Consider the following 20736-nt stretch of genomic DNA (forward strand, 5'->3'; position numbering starts at 1 on the left):
GGGCGCCGTGCGGAATGCGAGCCAGGGTAATATCAGCTAACCCTACCCAGTGCCTGCTGTTCTAGGCCCTTCACCTAAAACTGTTCATGTGATACCCCCAACAACAACGCTTTTTCATTTGGGTCACAAAGGGTTTAAATAAACCAGGGGAAAGTCCATTTTCAGCAACATTTAAGTCATCCGGGATTAAAAACGGCAGGTAGGAGCCCGCAGTTCCTTTGGAGACTTAAGAGAGGAAGATTGCCTCTGCGGGCCCAGTACCCCGGCCTTTGATTTTCCTTTGAGGCCCCTTAGGACAGGGAGAAGGGTTCCCGGTAGAGGGACAGCAAGCGCACATCCTCCTGGGGGCCGGCGGAGGACCCCTGTGTATCTGGGGATCAGCAACACGAGTGATTGACTGAATGGGGAGGGAGGAACGTGCGAATGGGTCCTGCCCACCGAGAAACCCAACTGCAGAGACAACTAACTTTTCCTGGCAGAGAAGGGAGAGGGGGCGGTGGCGTTCCTCACTCGCAGGCTTGTCTTGAGAACCCTTTATGACTTCCTCCCAGGCCACGGCTCCCACCTCTAAGGGCAGAGCGCGCGCGCGCGCATGTGTGTGTATGTGTGTGGGGAGGACTTGGTGATCGAGGGTCACGCGCAGGTGGCTTTGCCGCGGTGGTGGCGGCGGTCGCAGAGGCGCCACCGCTGGAGGCAGAGGAGGAGGGAGGGCAGGCCCACCACCATCGCTGCGGACAGGTAAGGTGGGCACCGCAGGGGCTGCGGGGAGGGGAAGGGGACGGGCCGCCGCGGGTCTCGCCTCCCCAAGCCGCAGCCTGCCTTGGGTAAGGGGGTCGAAGGGGGCCATCTGGGGCGGGGAGGGAAACGCAGGACGCCGTCTGCGAGAATGGAGCCTGAGGATGCGCTAGAACTGGGGGTGGGGCGACGACGGAACTGGACGGCCAGGAGAAGGCACGCGACCCGCGGATCCCCTGGGTTTGGGGGGGCGGGTCCCTGCAAGGGTGTGCGAATGGCTGCGTCAGCGCGCGGAAAACAGGTGGTCGCCGGGTGCTAGCGGTCCCTTGGGGCGCAGCGGCCCGTCACTGACCGCAGCAATGTCCCTCTTCCCCAGGCTGACAAGGGGTTAACACCTCGCTGGGGGAGCCACAGGGTGTTGGGTGTGCGCCTAACCTGCGGTCCCAGGGGTTGCCTCACCACTGTGCTGTGCTGAACGGATGGACCGTGGGGCTAACTGGAGACCCACCAGGGACACTCATGGTTGCTAGGCAGGATTGTGCGCCCAGTGTGGCCAGATCGGTCAAATTCTTGGGAAGCCAGAAAGTGAGACGCTTATGTAGAAATTACCTTTGGATTTTGGCAATTAACTTAAAAACACTTTTTACAATGAAAAGTTTTGAACATACTTGAAAATCAGGAAACAAGTATAATACAAAATTTTTATTTTTAAAATACTGTGTGAATCAAATAAAACATATTCACTGGCCACTTCTGGCTACTCACTGCCCTGGTCTAAGCCTGGGCTATTCAAAGTGTGGTCCTGGACCAGCAGAATCAGCACCACTTGGGAGCAGAAATGCTGAATCTCAGGCCCCACCCCAGACCTAACTGAATTAGATTCTGGATTTTAATGAGATCCCCAGCTGATCCAAATACCTGTTAAGGTTTGAGAAACAGTGCTCTAGGCCTTTTTGCCTGAGCAAGTTTTATTATCCTCCTTCCTGATTTGTCTTCCTGCCTCCATGGTAACTAGGTGGAGGGGAGAATATTCTTTAGGAAGGATAGGTTATTTTACAGTAAACCTGAGGGTGTTCACACTAGTCTTACCCTCTTCAGGGCCTTACCTGAGCTCTTCTCTTTTATAAATCTTATAGGATTGTTTTGAAGGTGAAATGAGTTAATACAAGTAAGAGAATTTGTGTATATTTTTATTAGGACTCTTTCAGTGAAAAGAGATAACTTAAACCAGTTTAGGCTAAATAAATACACAATTTTATAGTTTCAAGACTTGTAAAAGACTAAAGGAGGATTTCAAGTATGGCTGGATCCAGGGGCTTAGATAATGTACTTGGAACTTGGTCTCTCTCTGTCTCAGAAAAGGCAGTAGGGGCAACACAGGATGGCTCACCTGGACCAAAATTGTTAAGATTGGGAGCATGTGGTTTGCAAAAACAAAAGAACCCCCAAACTGAAAAACAAAAACAAAAAGTGGGAAATAAATTGTTGGCATGGGAGGACCAGATGTCTCTTAGTTGGAAACCATATTCATTGAATTCAGATCATTCATTACTGATTTTGTCTGATCTCCCCTACTGGACTTCAAGTTCATTGAGAGCTGTGGCTCTATCTTCCTCCTCTTTGTGTCCCCACACAGCAGATGTATTGCATTTCACATAATGATGTTCAGGAAGTACTGAATCAAATGTAATTGACTCAAGTAGAGATTCAGTCTCTGAGACACCAGCCTCAGGCAAGAAATCTCTCTACCCCTCTGAGTTACAGTAGAAGTCACTGTTCTCAAGCTTGTAGTATAAAGAACATCACAGACTGACTTTGGATGCCTTTGTTTCTCTCACTGCCACCCCTCAATTCAAAGTCATTTTGTCCCTTTGCAGGTGCCAAACAGCTAGGAGAATGGGCCCAGCATGAAACAATTTCAAACCATGCAGCATTTTATTATGCAAAAGTAACAGGGTTTTTCTCAGCGTGACCCCAGCCACAGTGCCACCTATGATTGTTACCTGAGTCTGGAAGGAAAACAGAAGATTTCAGTACTAGGTGTCAATCAAAGGGAGCTGCTATGTCCCCAATTTGTTAGGGACCAAGATTCTTTTGAGAGGCAAAACTATATTTCCAGCAGCTAATAAGTCTTAAAAAGGCAAAAACAAAACCTAACAAAAAAGCTCCTTAAACCACCAAAACTCCCCAAACCAGAAACAACGCCCCAAACCCCCAAACAAAACAAAACAACCCCAAATCAACACCCAACCAAATCAAACCAAACCAAAACAAAAATAGAACACAGAAATCTAGGAAGGTCTACAGAAGATTAGAATAGGGATACAATGCCTGGAACTGGATTTCTGTTCTGGTCCAACCTGAATGGGAGAGACAGTAGGGAGCATAAACATGACCTGAGAGGGACTCAAAATTATTTCTCCTGTGAATTCCATCATGAGAGATCTTAATGAGTTAAGCTCCTATTAAAAAAAGAGAGAGAGAGAGAGAGAAAAGGAGAACATATCAACCACTCACGTCTTAGTCTGAATTAACTGCTTGTTGGCAAGCTGAGAGTTGCAAACTCAACTGTTTACAGGATCCAGGCATGACATGTCAACAAGTGAAATGGGCTAGGCATGGTGGGAATAAGATGAGCTGGAGAACACATGCCCCATCTACAGGGAGCAGTTATGACTCAGCTCTGGGCCATCATTACCGTGAGAAATTATAGTCTCAGTGTTACTGTAATTTTTGAAACAGAGCTTGGAAATCTAAACGTTTACATGAAATCTTTCAGTGTTTAAGAATATAAAAAATATTTACCTGGCTTATCTACTAGTTCTTAACCTTTGCTAATCACAACTTCCTTTGATAATCTGATCAAAGCAGTAGAGCCTGGGAAATTTATTTTGTATACAATTTCGTAGAGCCTTCATCAGTTCCACTGTGTGCCTGTTGGTCCGAGCTAACACTGCTCTGCTGGGTATACTTTCCAAGAGAGGATCTGATTGGCTGGATCTGCCAGCACTGATTCTGCGTCCAATCAGGTGTGGCCAGTGGCTGCAGGGCTGGATGTACCCAAGGCATGGGCTCCAGCCCCCATAACTTTCAAGAACGAAGTCTTTCAGGAGTTGCTTTTCTCAAAAGTAGTCATGGGGGCGCCTGGGTGGCTCAGTGGGTTAAAGCCTCTGACTTCGCCTGGGGTCATGATCCCAGGGTCCTGGGATCGAGCCCCGCATTGGGCTCTCTGCTTGGCAGGGAGCCTGCTTCCTCCTCCTCCTCTCTCTCTGCCTGCCTCTCTGCCTACTTGTGATCTCTATCTGTCAAATAAATAAATAAAATCTTAAAAAAAAAAAAGCAGTAGCCATGGGCACCCAGATATTTGAACTTCATGGATTGCTCTCCAGGATGCCTCCTCACTGACATTTCTCGCATGCCACCATTCTCTTTCCATTTGGAAAACTCCTTCCTTCCCTCCCTTTCATCTTTTTATATGAAAAATCTGGTAAAGTAGTTACTTTTAGTTTTTATGATCTCAGTTAAAAATTTAGTCTATCAGAGTAATGCAAGTACACAGTTAAAAAGACAGATTATAACATTTATAACAAATTACTAGTTTCCTGTTCCTCTCCTAGTCTATCCCTAGAGACAACTATTTTCAACTCCCTTAGCTGATTCTTAAGGCATTTCCCCATCTTCATATTTCTATTCTTGCTTTTGTAGTTTTAGTTATTTCATTAACTCTCTCATTCACTCAATCAGGCGATTAATTAAACACATACAGAAAACACCTACTATGGGATAGGGCCCCGTGCTGCTATTGATAGAGGGATGAGCAAAACTAGATTCAGTCCCTCCTTTATGGACTTCCTCACTAGTGGAGGGTCTGATCTGTGATTCCTCATAGAAGCACACAATTATATGTAAAATGGCACCTGTAGTAAGCAAACCCAGGAAAGGAACATTGCGCCATAAGAGCATAAAGGGGAATTTGATATGGTCAAGGAAATCAGCAAATGCTTCCCTGAAGGAAGTTGAACTGAGATCTAAAAAGTGAGGAGACCTAGCCCTGGGAGAGGGATGCCTGGGTGGCTCAGTTGGCTGGGCATCTGCCTTCAGCTCAGGTCATGATCCTGGGGTCCTGGGATCATATCCTGCATTGGGCTCCTTGCTCAGCTGGGAACCTGCTTCTCCCTCTGCCTGCCATTCCCCCTGTTTGTGTGCATTCTCTCTCTGTCTGACAAATGAATAAATAAAATCTTGAAAAAAAAAAAAGCCCTGGGTGAGAGGCAAGGGAGGAAAGGACAAGCATTTCAGATAGAGGGAACAGCATATGCAAAACCCAGCGGAGGGGAGGGAATATTGTGGATATCAGAAGCCATTTCCCTGGCCACTTGGAACTAAAAACTCTGAATGAACCTTCATAGTGGAGACTTAGAAGAGAGGCATTGTGGTTAAGATCTGGATCACGGGCTCAAATCTTCTCTCCCCAACTCATTAGTTGTTTGCCCTCAGATAAGACACCTAACTTCGGACGGGACTGGAAGAGATTATGCTGAGTGAAATAAGTCAAGCAGAGAGAGTCAATTATCATATGGTTTCACTTATTTGTGGAGCATAACAAATAGCATGGAGGACAAGGGGAGATGGAGAGGAGAAGGGAGTTGAGGGAAATTGGAAGGGGAGGTGAACCATGAGAGACTATGGACTCTGAAAAACGATCTGAGAATTTTGAAGGGGTGGGGGGTGGGAGGTTGGGGGCACCAGGTGGTGGGTATTGTAGAGGGCACGGATTGCATGGAGCACTGGGTGTGGTGCAAAAATAATGAATATTGTTATGCTGAAAAAAAATTAAAAAAAAAAAAAACAAAAAAAAACACCTAACTTCTGAGTCTCAGTTTTCTTATCTGAAAAAATACCGTTCCTAAAATGTAGAGGGTTTGGCGATGAGCATGAAATGACATAATTCTTGTAAAGTTTTGCTCAGTGCCTGTCAAACAATAAGTGGTCAAAAAATGCTCACTGATCAAGGGGAGATGGAGAGGAGAAGGGAGTTGAGGGAAATTGGAAGGGGAGGTGAACCATGAGAGACTATGGACTCTGAAAAATGATCTGAGAATTTTGAAGGGGTGGGGGGTGGGAGGTTGGGGGCACCAGGTGGTGGGTATTGTAGAGGGCACGGATTGCATGGAGCACTGGGTGTGGTGCAAAAATAATGAATACTGTTATGCTGAAAAAATAAAAAAAATTAAATTATAAAAAAAATGCTCACTGATATTATCACTGTATCATTTTTTTTCCTTTACTATATAAATATCAGCTGATGGGGCACATCTTGGCCGAATCCTGAAGTTGTGAAGGCTAGCAGAGTCTGGGGGACAAACAAAGCTTGGGTTTGAGCTAGTGACCATGTCTGATGTCTTCAGATCACAGCAGAGAGAGAACACATGGGGTTTGAAAGTCACCCTGAGTTTGGTGTTTTCCTTTTCTGCAGCCATTAGCCCTGATTACATGAAGTGCTTCAGAACTGTGTGGAATCTCTCTTTTGCTCCCTATTAGGACTGTCTGGGCAGGAGGCAGAGGACGGATGCTTTGGGGGCAGCATGCCTAGAATGCACTGTAAGACTCTGCCGACATGCCCAAGGCTCAGAATCCTGGCAGTCTAGCCTTCGGCCAGAGGATTGTGCTGGTCATTGTCTTTCTGTCTTGCCTGGGATTCTAACAACCTACTCTATTTTGACCTTGTCCCTGATCATGGCGGATACACTGAGCCCAGGTGACAGGTTGTTTATAGTTTGTTACAACAATGTTGATAATACCATGCAGGAAGACTAGCATCTCTCTCTCTTTCCCCCTTCCTCCTTCTGCCTCTCCCTCTGTCTCTCTTCCTCGTTGTGCTTCATTCTATCTCTGTCTGCAGTTTGTCTTCCTGTCTGTCTCTGCTTCTGTCTGTCTTCCATTATTATTATTAATTTTTTAATCTCTTTGCCTCTCTCTGTGTCTCTTTGCTGTCCGCGTCTTAATCTCCTGTCTTTATTTTTCTCTGCTCATCCCTCCATTTCTCTCTGGATGTAACATTAAATTGTTTCTCTTGATCTCTTGGTCTCTTTGAGCCTCCCTTGCCCACCTCCCACATCTCTCCCATCTTCTGAGCCCATCTTTAACATTTAAAAAAAAAATTTATTTTAGAGGAGCGATTAGGGTCAGAGGGAGAGGGAGAGAGAAGCTCAAGCAGACTCTGCCCTCAGTGCAGAGCCCGACACAGGGCTCAGTCCCAGGACCTTAAGATCATGACCTGAGCTGGAACCAGGAGTTGGATGCATAACCCCCTGTGGCCATCCAGGCTCCCCCTCCTTCTTTCACATTCTGCAATTTTACGGAAATAGTCTAGTCCCTCAACGAGACCATTTGTAACCAAGGACTTAACTAACATCATTTTTGTATTTTGTGTATGACGGCAGTGGGGGAAGTTAGCTGCTTTGCACTTTGATATAGTTTAGTCAAGACAGCCTTTGTATTAGCAAATTTGTGCAAATTGGTTCACAGGTTGTAAGATGTAACTAAAATATCAAATTCCCTCACTGTCAAAGCACTAATGGATGGGAGAGCTAGATTATAGAGGCATGTGCTCCCATAGGAGTTCTGCTGACGTTTAAAATTAATTTTTCTTAATTTTGTGGCCACTGCATTACACAGTGGTTTTGAGGAGGAATGTTCAAATCCAAGTTCTTGGTGAGTTCCCTAATAGAGGAGAAGAGTGGTAATTAAATCAGAAGTGCAAAAATTGTTCTTTGGTTACTTCCTGCAAGTTTTCTTACCTTGGGGAACATTACCAAGAAGAAATGTTTTGCAGAGTCTTGACAAAATTAAGAGTATCTGCTTTTATGGAAATGAGCAGATCCACAGATGAAATGTTTGGGGGAAAAACTCCAACTATACATGGCTTAGGAAGAGTTTTAAGATTCTTCTTCCTCTTTCTCTCCTTTCTCCCTTTCTTCCTTCCTTCCCTTCCTCCCTCCCTTCCTTTTCCGTTCTGTGTGGCATTCTTTCCATCTATATTATGCCTGGGTCTGTAGCCTCCTGTGCTTGAACCTGAACTGACATTCAAGGCACTTGAGTTCAATCCCAGCCTTGCTGCTCACCAGCTGTGTGGCCTTAGGAAACTTACTGAGCTTCTCTGGGCTTAAGTGTCTTCTTGTGTTGAGTGAGATGTTTTTGGGAGTACATGACCACTAATATATTTTTTCCAGGTCTAAAATTCTCTGACACACATGCCAACGAGTTTTGAATTTTTAATATGCATTTTTGCCCCTGTGATGAAGAGGACAATAATAAAAAATGAACAATAAAACTAATAAAAAATGAACAAAAGAAAACTATCCATAATCCTACCACCCAAAGAGCACCATGAACAATTTGATGCATTTCCTTTCAATCTTTTTTTGATACATAGTTTTAATATATGGGTTGTTTATATTATGTGTAATGCTTTTCAGTTAGAATTTCCTCCTTGGGCATGTCTCTCTCTGTCCTCTGTCTTTATGAACGTTTGTAGTGGGTACATAGTATTTTGTCCAGCGCCTGGATTTCCATAACCATTCCCTGATTCCTAAGCATCTTGGTTGATGTCAGCTTTTCTCTTTTATGGCTGCTTTAGCCAGATTTGTCTAAGGCTCCTCTGCATTGTTTTGGAGCTTGAACAGAGAACTGAGGTCCAGCTTCACAGGGACGCCCCCTCCATACAGGCCTACTGGGTGAATCTGGACAGCAGGTACCTTTTGTTCAACCTAAAGAAGGTTTTTAATAATTAATTAATTAATTTTATTTAACTCCCATATTGAAAAAAATCTACAGTTTCACACCAGAGTCTAGATTTCCAACTTCTCTTAGAAATGTAAAGATAGGGGCGCCTGGGTGGCTCAGTGGGTTAAGCCTCTGCCTTCGGCTCAGGTCATGATCTCAGGGTCCTGGGATCGAGCCCCACATCGGGCTCTCTGCTCAACAGGGAGCCTGCTTCTCCCTCTCTCTCTCTGCCTGCCTCTCTGCCTACTTGTGATCTCTGTCTGTCGAATAAATAAATAAAAAGAAATGTAAAAATAATCTTAGGCAGCAATGTGCAGGTGGCCATTGTCTCCTTCAGTGGACACGGTCTCCTTGTTTCTCCTGCCTCCTGAGACCACCTCCTCTCATTTACTGGTCCCTGTGGGCATTTGAGTTTGAGCCCTCTAGTGAGTTGATTGTGATCGAGCTGAAGCCTGGTACCAGTCAGGCCCAGACTGTGATGTGCTGAACTTTTCACTCTCCGAACAGGACCCAGTAAATACATCCTGGGCAGCGCGCCATGTCAGGCTGTTTTTACAGGTGCTGTGGGAATTGTGTGGCTGAATTTCTGTGCTCCGCATTGTTTTTGGTGGTTTGGGCTTAGAGAAATGAAATCATCACTTGGATGCTGCCAGGATGCAGGGATGGGTAAACTCGGCAGAACTCCTAACTTGGTTTTGAAAATTCAGGTCTGTAATAGACCGTGATTTATTTCTCCTTATCTATAGTTTTAGGTTTGTGTTTGCTGCTTTCTGAAGTCTTCCTTCTGGAGCCTTAGCCAGGCCATCTGCAATCAGACCCTTCCTAGCGCATACTGCAATTTTAATTACATCCTTGTTTGTGTGCTTGTGTGTGTGTGTGTGTCCACTGTGGCAGAGATAGTGGTGCTCATCAGACAGGCTGTATGCTCGGTCACCTTCCCACCCACCTTGGGGTGAATTGGATTCCTGGGATTGGTGTTGGCCAATGAGCTAGGAGAAGAGGGTGTGGGGCACCTCCAGCTTTCAGTGCAGAAAACGGTGTGAGTTTTCTGTGCATCTTGCTATGCTGTGTGGAATGTGAAGGCCTCATGATCGAAATGGGAAGTCAGACCATCATTTTAGCCTGGATTTCTAAGCTCCATAGACCCACGGTAGACTTTTGTCTACTTAATAATTAATTAATTTTATTAATTAAAAGTTCACACAACTTTTGTTGTGTGAAGCCATGGAGACCTTGGTGTGTTTGTTACTGCAGCATAACCTGGCTAAAGCTGACTGAGACATCCTCTTAGACTTGATGAGTAGGGACTACATGTCTGTGTCTACAAAAGCTTTTGACCACCTGCCAGTGTTCAATAAATATTATAAGGGATAAAGAAACCAGTACAATTTGTTTTTTTCGGCTATAGATATACCCAACTCTTCTTTCTCCTGGGATGAGATGTTAGCTTAGAAAGACACCCCCCATACAGGCCACCTTGGTGGCTCAGTCATTGGGCATCTGCCTTCAGCTCGGGTCATGGTCCTAGGGTCCTGGGATTGAGCACTGCTTCGGGCTCCCTGCTCAGCAGGAAGCCTGCTTCTCCCTTTCCCACTCTCCCTGCTTGTGTTCCTTCTCTCAGTCTATCTCTCTCTGCCAAATAAATGAATAAAATCTTAAAAAAAAGAAAGAAAAAAGAAAAGAAAAGAATGGAAGAGACCCTCTTGGGGAAAAAAAGGAGAACTAACATTTATTGAGCATGATTGATTTCGTCATTTATGACCCACATTTAAAGGTGAGGAAAAAGAGGCCCATGCAGATTATGCAGTTTGCCCAAGGTCATAGAGCTGTCTAATACATAATTCTGCCAAAATGTCTCCTATCCATCTTTTTAATTGTCTTCAGGTTTTGACTATAATGCCTTCCCTGATCACCAGGCTAGATTATTTCTCACTGTTACACGTTCTCCTAACTCCTGGAACTTCCCCAGATAATATTATCACTTCCCACACTACCCACAGTGCTCTGAGGGTAGGTCCTGTGTCTGTCTTGCTCAGTGCTGTATCTCCAGCATCTAGTACACTGGCTGGCAAATAGGAAGTACTAAATAGATGTTTGTTCAATGAATAAAAGGGAGGCAGAAAACCCAGACTTTCGTTCTGGTACTGTCATTCCTCAATGGTGTCATCTTGGACAAGTCATTTTACCTCTGCGAATTCTAGCGCTCCTGTTTATAGAAGGAAGGTGTTTGGCTTCAGTGTTCCATAAATATTTCATTCACAAATTACTCTCTTATTCCTCCTCAGGGTCTCATTTGGGGTTACTTTCTCATCCTTTTAATTCCATTTCTATTCCTGGAGTCACTGACAGAGCTGGGATTTGAACTTAGGCAGTCTAAACAGTCCATGAGAGGGCCACCTGGCTGGTTCATTAGGTGGAGCTTGCAACTCTTGAGTTGTGAGTTCAAGCCACATGTCGGGTATAGAGATTACTTAAAAGTAAAATCTTAAACAAACCCAAAAAACAGTCCATGATTTTAACTGCTTTTTCCACCCATCTGCTGCTCCGCCTGTCCTTCCGTTTATCCACCATCATTCATCCTCCTGCTCATACAATCACTCATACATTCATATATTTACCATCTCTCTAAACATCCATCCCTCCATGCATGCAAGCGTCCATCCATTTATTCATCCAGGGATTTTCTGTCCAAGTACCCATATATTCTTCAACAAGTACTTTTGGAGTGACTACTCTATACCAGGCCCTGTGTCCAGGGTCCAACCAACTCAGTTCCTACCCTCCCAGAGTCTCAGTTTCATGAGTATAGGGAGCTTTCTCCTGTGCTGCTGTTAATGTAGGGTATTGAATTAATGCCCAATGTGTGAACTGAGCCCTTCAGTTGATTTTACTGTATTGGTTTTTATATCCTCATGGATAATATAAGGCTCTGTTGTTATTATTACATGTAAACACATTAGTTAATTAACCAGGGTTTATTGAGCACTTACTATATGCCAGGCACTGTTAAGTGCACACAAGACCCAACTTGTTCCACAGCTCTAGAGGCCATCTGTAACATTGTGTTCTAGTTGATTCTAGAGTGGTACAGGATAGTGGGATCATGCATTTGTCACTGTCTTAAAGGAGTCCACAGCCCTAGTATAATGATTAAGAGCTTGGGTTCAGGATCTAGACAGCTTGGCTTTGAGTACCATTTCTGCCACTTATTGGCTATGCAGTTTTGTCAAATCACTTCAGCTCTCTGTGCTTCAATTTCCCAGCCTGTAAAATAAGGATGATAATAGTTCATAGATTGTTATATGGCAAATAGTTTTGTAATGTAAAAGCTCTCGGAGTAGTACCTAGCATATACTAAGCGCTCAGTAAAAGACTAGTGAGCAGCTTAGATATGTTTGCACTTGGTGGCTTTAAGAATTTTTCAGATGGGGAAACTGAGTTAGGAGCATGACCTATCCAAACCTGACATGATCAGCTGAATCTGGAGTCTATGATAAATGGGTTAGTGACTATTCATTGATCTAGAGGGTATGCAGTTCATGTAGCTAGGTACTTACCCAAGCTGACATAAACCAGTTATAATATTAAGTGTGACTCCATTTTGATGTTTGACCACTAACAGCTTTCAAGATCTCTCCATTCCCCTTTTCCCTTTGCCCCATTTCTGATCAAGCCAGTAAGAAATACCATGTAAGAAAATCCCATCCCATATTTTCTTTGGTGCCACATGTGCAGGAACCTTCACCCAGCTCCATTCCCTAAACACAATAAAATAAGTGTCTTATCCCTCTCTTTGGTGAGGACATTACAGATCAGCTTGAGTGCTTGCCCTATTATCCCCAGAAAATTTCATTACATGAGTAAAAAATCATTACCCACCCTCTTGGTGCCTGTGTGGCATCATCAATCTTGACATCCAAACCAACTTTGAGTAGGGTTTTGATTCCACCTTCCATGGGGCAACCATAATGCTAATGTTGACAGAGTGAATTTGGAGAAACAAATATAATGGGTCTGAAGGAAATGACTGAAAAATTCCACTTCTCTGATGCTACTGGAGAAAGTACATACACCTGTGTGAGAGGAACAGTTCAATAAACCGTGGTATATCCTGGCATGGGGTAAGTGGCAGTCATTTAAAAAAATTAAGTAGGGTGGTTATGTACAGAGAAGGGTAGATTCTCTGAGCATACCATTGAGTGAGAAAAGCAAGATGAAGACTATGTTAAGTATATCTGTATTATTTTTGGAATTAATTTTTGTATGTGGTGTGAGGTAGGGAATCAAGGTGTTTCTTGTTTTCTTTTTCTTTTTCTTTCCTTTTTTTTTTTTTTTTAAAGATTTTATTTACTTATTTGACAGAGAGAGAGATCACAAGTAGGCAGAGAGGCAGGCAGAGAGAGAGGGAGAAGCAGGCTCCCTGCTGAGCAGAGAGCCCGATGTGGGGCTTGATCCCAGGACCCTGAGATCATGACCTGAGCCGAAGGCAGAGGCTTTAACCCACTGAGCCACCCAGGCACCCCTCTTTTTCTTTTTTTAAAAGATTTTATTTATTTATTTGACAGAGATCACAAGTAGGAAGAGAGGCAGGCAGAGAAAGAGGGGGAAGCAGGGTCCCCCCTGAGCAGAGAGCCCCATGCGGGGCTTAATCCCAGGACCCTGAGATCATGACCTGAGCTGAAGGCAGAGGCTTTAACCCACACAGGCATGCAGGTGCCCCAAGGTGTTTCTTTCTTTCTTTTTTTTTTTGTCCATATGAATATCCACTTGATCCAGCATCATTTATACAAATGATCCTTCTGTACAACAACAATGCCTTTATTGTAAATCAGATGACTGTCTATGAGTGGTTCTGCCCTACGACTTTATTTTGTGCCATTCCTCTATTTGTCTATCATGTGCCAACACCACAAAACCCTAATAACTATGGCTTTAGGTAAGACTTGAAATCTGCTGGTTTAAGTTTTCTCTTTGTCTTTCTTCTCTGTTGCTTTTTTTTTTAAGGTTCTTTGCATTTCCTTATAAATTTTAGAATCTGCTTATAAATTTCAATGAAAAAAACCTAGTAGGTTTTGATTGGGAATCCAGCGAATCCATAGATCATTTTGGGGAGAACTAAAATCTCAAGAACCCACTGACATGGGACATTTCTCTATTTATGTGAATATTCTTTAACCTCTATCAGCAACATTTGTAGTTCTCAGTGTAGAAATCTTGCTTATCTTTTGTTGAAGTTGTTCCCAGATTAAAAGTATTTTTTGATTGTATGGTAAATGACATTTTATTTTATTTTATTTTATTATTTGTTTACTTTTTAAGTAGACTCCACACCCAATGTGGGGCTTGACCTCACGACCCCAAGATCAAGAGCTCCATGCTCCACTGGCTGAGCCAGACTGGTGCCCCAGTGATGCATTTTAAACTTCCTTTTTCTATTGTTCGTTGCTAGTGTAAGTGGAGCCTAAGTACAGCAGGAGGCCATTAATGCCAACCTCCCCCTACCCAAACTTCTTCTGCAACTTAGTCTGTCTATGTAAATTCATAGGAAAAAGCCTGGAAATGTACACACCAAACTGACCACAACAATAACTTCTGTGGGGAGATTGGGACTTTGATTCTTGGGAAAAGGCTGTGCTCAAGAGGGATGTTAGCCTTATCTGTCATGTTTTAATTCTTACATAAAAGGGAATATTTTAATGTGTTACTTGCGTAATTAAAAATCTACTGGGGACTATGTGTGTGACTGATGAATTCGTGGAGCCCCAGGACTCCCTCCCACCCATGTCAGGAAGGTTCCTGGATTGAGATTGTAATTAAAAGCACAAAAGTCTGATCATTTGGGTTGTTCTCTGTAGAGAGATGGTGTTGATTGAGAATCTGTAGAAGCAAGTCCAGGGAGGCCAGACTGATCAGCGTGTGTGTCCAGAATTGTTTAGAAAAGAGAGTTCCTAGACTACAAGCAAGAGAACCTGCCTGGGCATCAGGTAAATTCCTAAAATGGAGGGGCTCGATATTGTGATCATCCAACTGACTCTTGGATCACAGGCCAACCTACAATGTCTGTCTTCAGCTGGGGCCCCCAGAAGCAGACCCAGGGACAAGCGTCTGAGTGCAAGGACTTCATTTGGCAGGTGATTCCATGAAGCACTTGTCAGGGGGGTAAGTGAGACAGAGAAGGGCAGTAAGCTGTTGTGTTTTGTGGAGGGCCAGCTAGGCTCAGCCTTGCTTGGGGCTCTGGGAGGCTGTGAAGCACATATTTCTGAGTTGCTCTTGGTAAACATGAGGAAGTACTTATCCCTTACTCACAGCAGCCATTGGTTGAGGCTTCTCCTGGGGGCATTGTCTTGTTTTCTCGTTGACACTTCTGACCTGTTCTCCATACTGGATTAACCTGCTTTGGCAACCAGAGAAAATCCTGGCAAAGAATCACAGGTATTTATAGAAGTTATGAACTCAATGTGCGAGGGATGGTGAAAGGGACACCAACAGTGTACAGTATAGCTTGCTGTAGAGATTTGTAAACAAGAAGACATGTGCTGAGAAGAGAAGATGAGTTTATTCCCCTGAGCCCTTCTGGTTCTCAACAGCAGTCAATAAATTGGCAACCGGATTGATGTATTGCTCTCTTGTGAGTTAGGCTGGTAGGAGTCAAGAACGATGGCCCCTTCATGGGAGTACTTGGCAAAATTGAATTTCTTAGACCAAGTGTGGAAGCTGGAAAGTGAAAAGTTGCACCAGGCGGGGACCAGGAATAAGTGAAGTGGGCGGAAGAGGGGGAAATGTCTAGGAAGCTTGGCACGGTACTTTGCAGGTAGTGAATGCTCAGTGAAAGTTATGTACAGAACACCTGGTGGCAGCAACTATTTCAAGGGATAGTTTTAAGGAGGAAGTAGAACCGAGTATAACTTACAAAAAGGATGCCAAAAAAAAAAAATTCAGAACCAACCAGAAGGAGGTAATGAAAGATGTCTCCACACCTAACGCTGGCCTCTTTGTGTAGACCTCGTAATTAGGATGACAGGCATTTTCTATTAATTGCAGTGATGGCAATTTCTTAGAGGTGAGGTTAATTGGTAATACGGGTATGTAACATCTTCCCCTCAGATATGTTAGATGCCAGTAATTTACCTCTTTGTTCCAGGCGGCAGCCATTCATCATTTGTCTTCTTGGCGTTCGGCTGTCAGCTCTTTCCACATTGCCTGCTGCGTTGGTTTTGACATATTAGCAGGGCTGATGTGGAGGAATACAAAAGTGAGTCATAGGGTCCCTGTAGCAAGACAAAGTGGACTTTCTATTCACGTGGCCCGGAGGAGAGCCGCTTTATCCAGCAGGTGCCTTGCAGTCCAGTGCTGGTGTCTTGTTTGGGTACCGCCAAAGAAAGTTGCTTGTCATTTGGGGTCCTGCTTTAAATCTACACTGCAAAAATTTCCAGTCGTTCAGCTAGATCCATACATGGGGGATGCTGGACTCTGCCTCGGGTGGCCCCTCACCTTGTACGCTGAGGCCAGGCTGGTGGTTGTTCAGTGTATTGTGGTTTTGCAGGACAAGCTGTTTTCCAATTTAGGTCCTCATAGACATCTCCTGATAAAGGTACTTAATGATAGCTCTGCTGGAAATATCTATATAATAAAATACATGTCCAAAATGGAAAAAAAAAGTCCATGTGCAGCCTTACAAGGGCCAATGAGAATGATTGTACCTAAAAAAGAAGTGTGGCCTCTGCAATATGAAAAGAAAACCATACAATTAAAACATTCTATTTTTATTTATTTCTTAAAATATTTTATTTATTTATTTGACAGAGATCACAAGTAGGCAGAGAGGCAAGCAGAGAGAGAGAGGAGGAAGCAGGCTCCCTGCTAAGCAGAGAGCCTGATGTAGGGCTCGATTCCAGGACCCTGGGATCGTGACCTGAGCCAAAGGCAGAGGCTTTAACCCACTGAGCCACCCAGGTGCCCCCAAAAATATTTTAAATTTTCTTTCTTTCTTTCTTTTTTTTTTTTTTTTGCTTTACTGAGGTATGATTGACAAGTAAAAATTATATATATTTAGGTTGTACAACATTTCTTCTGAAGCACATAATCAAATTAATGAACACATCTGTGACCTCAGATAGTTACCATTTGTGGGTGTCTGTGTGTTTATGTGTGGTGAGGACAGTTTAGATTTAGTCTCTTAGCAGATTTCAAGTAGATAATACAGTATTATTATCAGAGAATACAGTATTATTAACTATAATCACCTTACATCTTACATATAATCATGTAACATCTTCAGAACCTATTCATTTTTCTAACTGAAACTTTATATCTGTTGACCAGTAGCTCCTCATTTCCCCCTGGCAATCACCTTTCTACTTTCTGGTTCTAAGAGTTTGGCTTTATATAATTGAGGTTGACACATGTTTGATTTCATGAAGCACTATGCACATTATAACATATGTGAGCTAGTCAGTGGCAACTCAACTTATGGTTCTTTATATATTTTATTTTACATGGTTGTGTTTTAATATTTTTATATTTTAGCTGAGGGCATCTCTTGTCAAGCTCTACAGGGTTTAAATAGGACCCTACCCTGGGCACACCTTGCTGATCAGAATTTGGTTTGCAAGAATTTGATTTACAAATGTATGGGTTATTTAGAGCTTGGGATCCCATGGCCTTTTGCAACCTGCTCACCTGATTTTATTTTTTGGGGGGATGTTCTTTAGAACTTAAAGGTTTTAATTGCAAAAGTAAATTTATTTTTTTTATTTTTTATTTTTTTGGAGTTTTTAATTTTTTAATTTTTTCAGCATAACAGTATTCATTATTTTTGCACCACACCCAGTGCTCCATGCAATCCGTGCCCTCTACAATACCCACCACCTGGTGCCCCCCAACCTCCCACCCCACACCCTTCAAAATTCTCAGATCGTTTTTCAGAGTCCATAGTCTCTCATGGTTCACCTCCCCTTCCAATTTCCCTCAACTCCCTTCTCCTCTCCATCTCCCCTTGTCCTCCATGCTATTTGTTATACTCCACAAATAAGTGAAACCATATGATAATTGACTCTCTCTGCTTGACTTATTTCACTCAGCATAATCTCTTCCAGTCCCGTCCATGTTGCTACAAAACTTGGGTATTCATCCTTTCTTTTTTTTTTTTTTTTTTACAGCTTTATAAACGAGTAAATTTATTTTTGTTGGAATAGCATAATAAATACAATCAGGTATAAAGCAAACTATTAGTGATGTCCCATCACCCTTCCCCCCGACCCTCCAATATGTTTTAAAAGTTTAAATGCAGTGTTTCCAAACTTTGCTAGAGGGTGGGGAAATTTGGGATTTACCTGTCCTGCTCCTGCCCCTTGCAGAGTGGCCAGCAGTTAGGCACACTCTGTCTGCCTCTAAAAGGGAAAACGTAGTCTCTCTAATCACACTAATGACACCAAATGTGTGGTGTTTTTTTTTTTTTTTTTCCCTTACATCAAGCAATGCTCCAACTCTCTGGACACCAGCTGGCTCCATTCTGACTCTAGTTAGGACAGACCCCACAGGTTAAGGTCTCAGTTCCACAAGACTGCCCTTCCCTTCAGTTCACATGCCAGTCGCAAGTTCCAGGTTGTGACCTGTGCTTCTGACCAACTGACCATAAATTGGGAGTTCCCACAACATCCTCTTTGGGTTTGACTAACTTGCTATATTGGTTCACAGAAGCCAGGGAAACACTTTACTTATGTTTACTGGTTTATCATAAAGGATATTATAAAAGATATGGTTGAACAGCCAGATGGAGAGATATCTTCATATGGTGAGATATCTAAGTGTAGGAGCTCCTATCTGTGGAGTTGAGGTTTCCACCCTCTTGGCATATGGATGCGTTCACCAACCTAGAAGCTCTCCAAACCCTTCTGTTTAGGATTTTTATGGAGATTCCTTTTCGTAGACACAATTGATGAAATCACTGGCCATTGCAATTAACTCAGTCTCTAGTCCCCTCCTCTCTTTGGAGTTTGGGAAGGGGGTCTGGGCTGAAAGTTCCAACCTTCTAATCATGCCTTGGTCTTTCTGGTGACCAGCCCTCTGGCCTGAAGGTAAGTGGGGGCCCCCAGCCACCAGTTATATTCATTAACATACAAAAAGACACTTATCAGTGTAAGGATTCCAAGGGTCTTAGATGCTCCAGTGTCAGGAACAGGAGACTAGGACCAAATATAACAAAATATGCTCCTAGCACCCCATCACTCAGGAAACCAGAAGGGTTTTAGGAGTTCAGTGTCAGGAACTGGAGACAGAGACCAAATATCTATGTCTTATTATGTCACAATCACCAACTATCCCAGTGAATTTAGGTAAGTGGCTTGAAGCCTGCCCCTCCCCCGCCCTCCCCACAGCAGCAGCCTCTGGTGTGTACCATGGGATGACAACAGTCCCTGCCTCCTGGATTGCTGTGAGGACTGAGTGAGTAAATATGCATGGAGGATTTAGCACTATCTATCTTGCCTGGTGTAGGGGCTAAGGATGGGTTGCCCCAAGATGGGCCCCTTTTTGCATGAACATTATTTTGAGTTAAAAGCAATCAAAACCCACCAGATTAAGGAAAATCTCTTTACCTTTCCCTCAACTGTCTGCTTGCACCAGGAAGAGTGCTATTAACAGAGATTCCTCTTTACCTAAAACACTTACCTGCATAATAGAGCAACCTTTGTTTTTCAGATACCTCCTTTCACCTTCTTTTTAATGGCCCATCTCTCCTTTGTATCATCAGATTTTTACCCCTCTCCTTACCTCTTAGAAGCATAATGTTGCCTCACTGTCTTTGGAATTTCCATATCTGTGTGGATTCCTCATATATATGCTGTTAAATTTGATTTTCACCTGTTAATCTGCCCCACGTCAATTTGATTCTTAGTCCAGCCAGAAGGACCTTGAAGTGCAGAGAAAATTCTTTCTTCCCAACGCTGGTATGGCATATATCCTCAAATAAGTGCACTATTTCTGAACCCTGAACCCTCAGTCTGGTTAAACAGAATTGCATAACACATATTCTAAATCAGAGTGGTGCAATTTTTCCAGTGTTTGCAGATTTAGGGCACTCCCTGGGGGTATAATTAGAATCAGATTTTGGGAAAGGTTGATTCACTCAGTCATCTGTTTTTTTTTCCTCTTAATTTAAATACAGACTATACTGCAAGCCACTCTCCCCAGGTGAGCTGAATAATTAATGCCAGCTCTGATAATCCTGCCTGGCTTCAAAATGGCTCATTATTACTGATAACAACAAGTACCATTTATTGAGTGCTCCCTCTATGCCAGACTCTGCACCGAGTCCTTTTCTACTTTTGAGTGTAGAGTGAAGTGTTCTCAGGGACTCTGAGTCACACTGTTGCCTCCTTTGAGCAACTTTGATCTTCTTCTCCAAGCCTCGGTTTCCTCATCTGTAAAATGGGACAAGATTAGCTGCTCCCTTAACAGGGTTGTGTTGAAGATCAAATGCCCAATAAATGCGAAGGTCTAAGCCTAAAGCCAGGTGGGCTGTAAGCACTTGATCAATGTTAAACTTTATTATCGTCATGTTCCTTAATACTTATGACAACTCTTTGAGGTAGATATGAAAAATATTTGGCTCATTTCATACAGCAGAGCTCTAAAAATAGGTGCCTCAGTATTCATTCCATTTCCTTTTATAATCTTCTTCACAGTATATTTGGGGTTGGGGATGTAAATTAGCTCCTTATCAACAGGAAAGTAGATATATACATTAAATTCATGCCACTGAAAATAAATGAGCTAGAACACTGTGAATCAACAGGGTGAGTCTCCAAAAAACATAATGTCAAGGGCAATAACAGAAAGTTGCACAAAAATGCACACGGAATATTATTTACATAAAGTCTAAACATATGCAAAGCAGGGCGCCTGGGTGGCTCATTGGGTTAATCATTGGACTCCTGACTTTGGCTCTGGTCATGATCTTGGGGGTCAAGGTCTTGGGATTGAGCCCTGTATCAGGCTCTGTGCTCAGTGGTGAGTCTGCTGGAGAGTCTCTTTCTCCTTCTCCCTCTGCCTCTCTCCCCGCTTGTGCATGCACCCTCTTTCTCTCTTTCTCAAATAAGTAAATCTTTAAAAAAAAATGCAAAGAAATTATATCAGGTTAGACATACACATTACACAAATAAGTAGTAGAAGTACAATGGCATTCCTGGGATTGCAAATACCAAATTCCGAGTGTTT

General features: G+C 43.3%; 1 protein-coding gene across 1 annotated transcript in view; it reads left to right on the forward strand.

The window, feature by feature from the left end:
• Positions 1-613: 613 nt before the first annotated feature.
• RPH3A (rabphilin 3A) overlaps positions 614-20736 on the forward strand; it is a 268753-nt gene continuing 248630 nt past the window's right edge. Inside the window, exon 1 of the mRNA XM_047697931.1 lies at positions 614-738. The gene's annotated coding sequence lies outside the window, so the exon portion shown is untranslated. The remainder of the gene's footprint in view (positions 739-20736) is intronic.

The sequence above is a fragment of the Lutra lutra genome, chromosome 12 (assembly GCF_902655055.1).
Source record: "Lutra lutra chromosome 12, mLutLut1.2, whole genome shotgun sequence".
NCBI lineage: Eukaryota > Metazoa > Chordata > Mammalia > Carnivora > Mustelidae > Lutra > Lutra lutra.